The 7,723-nt window shown below is 34.1% G+C and overlaps 1 long non-coding RNA gene across 1 annotated transcript; it reads right to left on the minus strand.

The window, feature by feature from the left end:
• Nucleotides 1–2,904: 2,904 nt before the first annotated feature.
• Nucleotides 2,905–7,472, minus strand: LOC128206571 (uncharacterized). Its single transcript, XR_008256504.1, has 4 exons — nucleotides 7,274–7,472; nucleotides 5,267–5,469; nucleotides 3,946–4,152; nucleotides 2,905–3,466 (listed from the first exon to the last, which is right to left on the minus strand). It is a non-coding gene; the product is annotated as an uncharacterized LOC128206571 (long non-coding RNA).
• Between the last annotated feature and the right edge of the window lie 251 nt (nucleotides 7,473–7,723).

Consider the following 7,723-nt stretch of genomic DNA (forward strand, 5'->3'; position numbering starts at 1 on the left):
CAACTTTTGGACGAAATGATAATGTTTATTAAAGTACTACACAAATTGTTGAATTGTTATTTCATATCACTACTTCATGATGAATGAGGTAACTTATTCTTCCCTACAAGTTGTCATTCCAGCATGGTGACGTTGCCCCCTCCGCCTATATGATTAGAACTGCAGTGTACATTAACAATAACTCTATTTCAGCGTATTGCAAGAGTTATTCCCTTTGTATCTTTTCCTGTCCGGAGCATAACTAGAAAACTACTTTTTTGGAATGTCATTAAACATCATTCAATGGTATTTAGCACAACGAGAGGAAGTGCAGTGCACAATGACTATAGCTGTTTTTAAGCTAATTACATAATTATTGCCCTTTGCCGCTTTTTCTTGACCAGAGCATTACTTTATAACTACTTATGGTATTGAAATAACACTTGGTATCTGGGTATGTGGCAATGACAAAAAGTACAGTGCACAAGCACCCTAATTCTGTCGTGTTCATTAATGTACCCCACCCCTAATGAAACTTGAAAATCTTCAATTTCAATGCTTTTGCCTATGTTGTCATGCAGAAAACTACAAACATTTTGAGAATTTCATAGATGCGGTCCAATACACCATAATATGCTTGTTGGCCTTGACATTCCTTGTTTTTCAACATATAACAAGTGCATAAACTATTAAACGGCGCCCTTTGATGCTTTGCATCAATGGTCTTTCTTGTAATTCCTTTGAAATAACAAACGAACAAAACGCCTTCGATGACGTAATCATACCATGCAGGCGCATGCGCACAGGTAGTCTTTAGACCGCAAACTCCAAAGAACTACTTCTTTTCATGTCGTTTTAACCCGTTTTTGGACGGTGCCCGCTCAGGGCAGCGTTCATAGTAGGGGCAGTCGGCTGAAAAGTTACAAACCGATTTACCGCCTGTCTCGGTCGAAGAAAGAGTGCGGTTTTTCAATGCTTAAAACACCAGTAATATTCAATAGCTTACAAGAACATTAATAATTATGCAATAAACCTATAATTCTAAAGCACAAAGGTTATGTTTTAAATACATTACTTAAGAATGCATGATTTATTTTATCTTGATTTTTTCCTGCGTTAGCTGACCGTTACATTTAATGACATTGGACTTTTTCCTTTTTTTGGCACCAAACAAATTACTTGCTAGAATAAATCCGGACTCCAAGCTTTACTGGAATAAGGGCCAGTTTTATTAAACTTCGTACGAAGTCTGTTTTGCTCACGAACTTTGTACGATGTATCTCAGGCTGTTTAGCCGTTTTATTAAGAATTTCGTACGAACAAGCATCTGTTTCTTCGTAGATCTACGAACATTTTTACGAAAGTTCTAAGGGTGGCGTACGAAATTCGTAGACTAAAAAATGGCCTCCACAACAACAGAAATATTCTATATTGGCGATCTTTCATTTATTATGGCGTATTTTAACAAAAGCAACTGCCAATTTTAAGACAGAAGACGACTCCGTGGAATCTGCAACCCGATGAGTAAATTAATCAAAGCGCTGAAAGCGCTGCAAGACTGTCGGTGACGTAACTGAAGCAAGCAAACACTACCGCAAAGTTCTTTCAAATAAAACGTGATCAAATGATTTCATACATATGATGAACAAGGATAAATGTGATTATAATAAGCACAAATATATTGGCCCTACTTAATCATGTATCCAATGGCCTACAAGATTCTTAATTCAAATTTCCTAATTTTGAACCGCTTTAAATTAGTTAAATGCATATTCATTATGTTAAAATTGCTTCAATTTATGACGTCGCTTATAACAGTTTCAGTAAGCAATTACATTCCTTCATTTCATAAGGGTCTGTTGAAGCCAATGTCTTTAAAATGCAAATACAATACAAACTATACCCAAGATTCAAGGGACATAATAAAATATAACTTTAAAATGATGCTCTTTCAAGCCTAAAAATGCCTCCCAGAACTTCTATCAACAGAGTCCACATATCTACAAATTTGTGCTCGAGTTACTTTCTTTGATATAAAAGTGGAAACAAATCTGCATGGTGCTGTGGCATCATACCATGAAAAAAACTAATATCTTTAAAAAAAAATATTCTAGTTTGTTTTTATTATAAAAGTGTTAATAAATCTGCATGGTGCTGAAAAAAACAAACTAATGTCTTAAATTTCAAACCTGCAGCATTAATTAGCGCCATGTTGTCAAGAATATCTGGACAATTGAATGAAATATGCATGGACCGAAATGACAGCTGGTTTTTCATTGACAAAAGATGCCTTTGAGGCAGTTTTAAGATTATGCTATTCAAAGTATGAGGGTAGTTGGTACAGTTTTCACTCATATTCAGATGACGGCTGATATTTGCTGATAAACATGTATCCTCTTAGCAGCAGGGAATAAGTAAATGACATAGTTTTAATGACCAATATTGGAGATGTGACCTTGACCTCCAAATCCAAAGGGGTCATCTGCTGGTCACCCCAAACCTAAATTTCAAGTTTGAAGGCCATGGGTGCAGACTTTGTCGAGTTGTCACACAGGAAAGCTTTTTGCGTTCAATGGTCTGTGACAAATCAATAGGGCTCACCTACTGATCAGGCCCAACCCCAAAGTCAAGTTGTTCAAGGGCCATGGGTGCAGGCTTTGTCCAGTCATTATTAGTACAACCCTTAAGCATTCAATGTCACTGTGACCTTGACTTTTGACCCAATGACCCCTTAAATCAATAGGATCTTCTAATAGTCAGACTTAGCCTCCATGTTGAGTTTGAGGGCCATAGGTGCAGGCATTGTCAACTTATCAGTCAGATGTATGGTTTGACACCTTCATGTTCAAGGTCACTGTAACCTTTGACCATATTACCCCTAAAATCAAAACGGGTCATCTACTGGTTAAACCAAACTTTCATGTCAAGTTTGACAATAGGTCTAGGAATTGTAGAGTTATCACCCGGAAAAGCTTTGGTCTACTGTCAGACAGACGGACGTAGCGGCCAACATGTGCAAAGCAATATACTCCTCTTCTTTGAAAGGGGCATAATAAATTGAAATTGATTAAATATTTTTGTTTATTATGTTAATTAACTTACACTTCATACAACAAGTACCATTTTGATATTTTCAAATGCTCATTTGGGCATGTACATGGGTTTTGATCTAACTATGAACATGAAACTACATAGTGATGTTCCCTCCTATCAATTCTAAATTTAAATAACCATGAGAAAAAAAGAATGTTTTCACTGCACCATGAATAAATATGTCAAACAAAATAAATGTCAAGTTATCTAAGATTAATTTAACACTGTTCTTTTGATGATTTCCGTGCATTCCTGACTGCAGGTTTTTCCCATTTTCCCACACAGTTATTTCATATTGGCCTTACAAGGTCAGATCTTGAGTTGGGTCTTCATTGCTGGACACTATCTCTTTATCTCCACAGAAAACACACTGGTGCAAGTTTCACTGCAACAACTGCAAAAAAAGTTATATTATATTCTAACTGAACTCTGCATCAATATTCAATTATTTTTTATTGGATTTAGGAAATGTCTTTGTTTTAAAGGGTTCATATAAATTAATGCATTTTTTTCAATTTAATGCATTATCATGCTGGACTCTTTGACATTGATGGTTAAAACAAAGAAGGCATATAATTTGTGTACAGATTAAACATTATTAATTATAAATGTGTTCTTTAATTAATAGACAAGTGGCAACAATTTCCCCAGTTAAAAAAGCTTACATTTGAATATCTGCAGATTAATCATTTGCATTTCTTTTGCTTTGATCATTTAAGTCAAATGAGTTAGACATGATAATGCATTAAAATAAGAAATATATTTTTGGGCATCAATCTATAGTGTGTGCCTTCAATCTAGAAATAAATTTCTTCGCAACAGATGCTAAATAATAAAAAAAATATATAAACCAAGATTTTGATTATGACATACCTGCATAGTTAGTGGTCTCCATAACTGCTCAGAAATGCTCCCTATGACAAACTAAGTGCTGGTGTATGGCTGGGTAATAGTGCTGCTCCAACCAATAGCGCAATTCTTCCTACAGGTGGACCAGCTCCTCAATATGGTTTCTGTCATGGCAGTGATAACAGTATGTAACATGCCCTTTTCTACTTTCCAGAGAATGAATCTTCCAATCTAAATTACAAATTTAAGAACAAATATATACATATGCACATGTTATGTTGTTAAAAACAAATCATTTAGATGCCACAAAACTATAAGATTTTAGGTGAAAATTGAGCAAAATCAAAACATTTAGTCATTTAAAGCTGCACTCTCACAGATTTACTGTTTTTACAACTTATGTCTTGGAATGACCTATTTTTTGCTAAAATATCTGCAAACCAGTGATATAAGACTACTGACAAAATATTAGATTGCAGACTTCCATATTTCAGGTCGAAAACAAAGGTTTTATGGCTTAAAGCGTTACTAACGGCATAAAACATTTTGAACTTAAATATAAACATTTTCTGACAAATTTATTGTCAGCAATCTTATAATATATGAATGGTTAACATGCATTTTCACATAAATTGGCCCGTTCCAAGACAAAAAATAAATAAAGTAGTCAAAACGTTAAATCTGTAAGAGTGCTGCACTCTCAACACAGATTGAAGGTTTTGACAACTTCTTTTACTTTTTGGCTTGGAATAAGCTAATGAAAAGCAGTATGAAAACTGATGAAATAAGACTGCTGACAAATGAAAAGATCATGTTTTTTATATTTACATTTGTAACTAACTATTGGTTTTATGGTTAAAAGCATTACTAACGCTTTACTAATAATGAGATTTTTGGCATAGAACATCATCTTTTGACCGTATTAAAATAAGAAAACAGCGTTCCAATATTTTCAGTTGTCTTTTTTGACTGAATTAATATAAGAAAGCAGCGATCCACTTTTTCCAGTTGTCTGTTATGTCCAGTGTTCAGAAATTCGCATAAAATAATTCATTACAAGACCAAGAAATAAATAAAGAGTTGGTAAAACAGACAATCTGTGAGAGTGCAGCTTAAACATATGGCTACACAACCAGTACATTCATCAGCTTTACTGATTCGAACCAGGCACATTTATATTGGTAGACTAGCATTTTACCATTCTGTGCTGGCCAGTAAAGTTCTCATTTGAATTAGAATTCAAAATGTATATACCTTTGTTCTTTTTTTTGCCAACTCTGTTTCAACTGAACTTCCTAAATAAATGAGAAGTTTCAAAAAATAATTACAATATCTCAGTAAATACCTGCATTTATGTGTTTCTTGTGCAATCTGACAGCTTTGGTAGGCCCAGGTTTCATTTTGTCCACCTCAATACTTGTAATCTTCTAGTTTGATGTACTGCCATCCAATTTTTAAGTCAGGTCAGGCAGCCATTTCAGCTTTGTTCCAGTTGATTGTATCAGATGATGTTAACAATACTAGCCTTGTATCCAGGCTCTTCTCAATCTGAAAGTTTACAAAAGAACATGGCCTGTAATATTTAATAAAAAAATCATAATTGTTTCCTGGATGATGGGTTCTAAAGTAAACCTTTGAGAAAAGATGCTACTTGTATGGTGCTTGAACCCACGACCATGTGAACACTTGCATGGAGATCTGTCAAACTGAGCTAACCGGGTAACCGATTTTTATGCAGCTCCCAGCTTGGCTCTACAATTGACAGGTGCATTATACATTATAGAGACAATAAATCAAACACTTGAAGCACTAGTCCAAATAATAGTAACTTAACTGATCTTTTTACAAATTTTGAAATGGCATATCCTTCACATACAATTTTTTTGTACCAAAAGTGGGTAGCTATTCCGATTGGGATTCCGGGTCAGATAATTATATATACCTAAAATATGAGTTATGTACGCAAAAAATAAAAGCTGACGAATTATTATGAGTTTGATGAGTGTTTTTCTTCATTTCATACTGTCAAAACATAATGATATAAACTGTTATACATGAAGATCACCTGCAAGGCTGCGGTGCATAGATTTACATAGATGTAAAATGGTTGTGTTTAAATGCATTAAATGCTTGTTTTGTGAAAAAAATCTTTGCACTTACATGGTAATAACTAAAATACGAATATAAACCTTTAATATCTATTTCAAACATATAATACTTATCAAACTACGATTTCAATATCTTTCAACCCCCACCCTGTTTTGCACAAACCCGATTGGACGTAAGGGATTGGAAGAATCCCATATAACACGTCTATTTTTTTAGACTATTGAAGCATAATTATATGTTCTTTTTTGATGGTTGAGACATTTCAGGTTAAACAATAATTAAAAATGCGAAATAATTTTAGTGAATAATCAACTCTGAATTGAAAGTAACATGAAGATGTTGTAGTGAAGGATTTGCCATATATATATATATATATATATATATATATATATATATATATATATATATATACATTTTTTTTATCGTAAAAAGAGTCCGTCAACGTACAATTATTTAGACTAAGAGATGTAGATAAGCTAGATGTACCTTCTAGTCCAAATAATTGTACGTTGACACATTTTTTTACGATTTTTGATACAGCAAATCCTTCACGTACAAATTGTTTTGTATGAAAAGTGGGTAGTTATTCCGATCGGGATTCCGGGTTAAAGCATATTGCATCTATAACATATCATAAAAACAAGAAATATTACCAGATAATGTTATTTTGTATAAATTCCGTAACCAAAAAGTAATATCAAGCAAATAATTATGAGTTTGATGGTTTTTTCTTCATTTCATTGTCAAAACATAACAATATATACATGAAGGGCACCTGCAAGGCTGCAGTTCACAATTTTACAACAATCGGAACATTTCGGCCATCAATTGTAACAACTCGCCATCTTCGGTAAGCTTCGAGATAGTCAATCCCTGTTGGATACTGGCTGAGGTGTTCAGATTGTTTGGCCAAGGCCGAGTTGTTACGATTGTATTATCTCGAAGCTTGTCGGAGGTGGCCGAGTTATTACGATTGGGTCAAGTTGTTCCGCTTGGCATAATTGTTGTCTGTGTCAAACTGTGTTTTAATGCATTAAATGCTCTTTTTTTTGCAAAATAGCTTTGCACTTCCATGGTAAAATATGAATATAAAACTTAATTATCTATTTCAACCATAAAATACTTCATTTAATACAATTTCAATATTTTTCAAACACTCCCGCTTTTTTCACAAACCCGTTTAGACGTTAGGGATTGGATTCCCGTATAACACGTCTATTATTTCAGACTAATGTACATGTACCTTCGTGTCCGAAATCGATCACTTCCTGGCAGCTCATTTCTGGATTGTCTCCATCTTCACATTTTTAGACGCATACATTGATGTCATTTTTGCTTCGATTGATGTTAAAACAAAAGCACTAAACACAGGTATTTTGTAGAAGAACGTGTTCGAAGTAACATTCAATTTCATTTCCGCATAATCGCCGCCATATTGTGTATGACTTTAAAATCTACACCCTATAGTCCAAAATAACAATAGGCATAACGTTGACACACTGTGATAGGTATAATCCAAATAATTTACTCAAACAAATACACTAGTTCGATTGCTGCTGAAAAAAATCATTTGAAACATAAAAGCTATTTCACAAAATATTACATGACATGAACTCATCGTTAAGACGCCGTTTTGACTAAATTTTCGGCTACCAGACAAATCGGCCCCTTACCAAATCGGCCCCTAGCTCAA

Source organism: Mya arenaria, chromosome 10 (genome assembly GCF_026914265.1).
Source record: "Mya arenaria isolate MELC-2E11 chromosome 10, ASM2691426v1".
Taxonomy (NCBI): Eukaryota; Metazoa; Mollusca; class Bivalvia; order Myida; family Myidae; genus Mya; species Mya arenaria.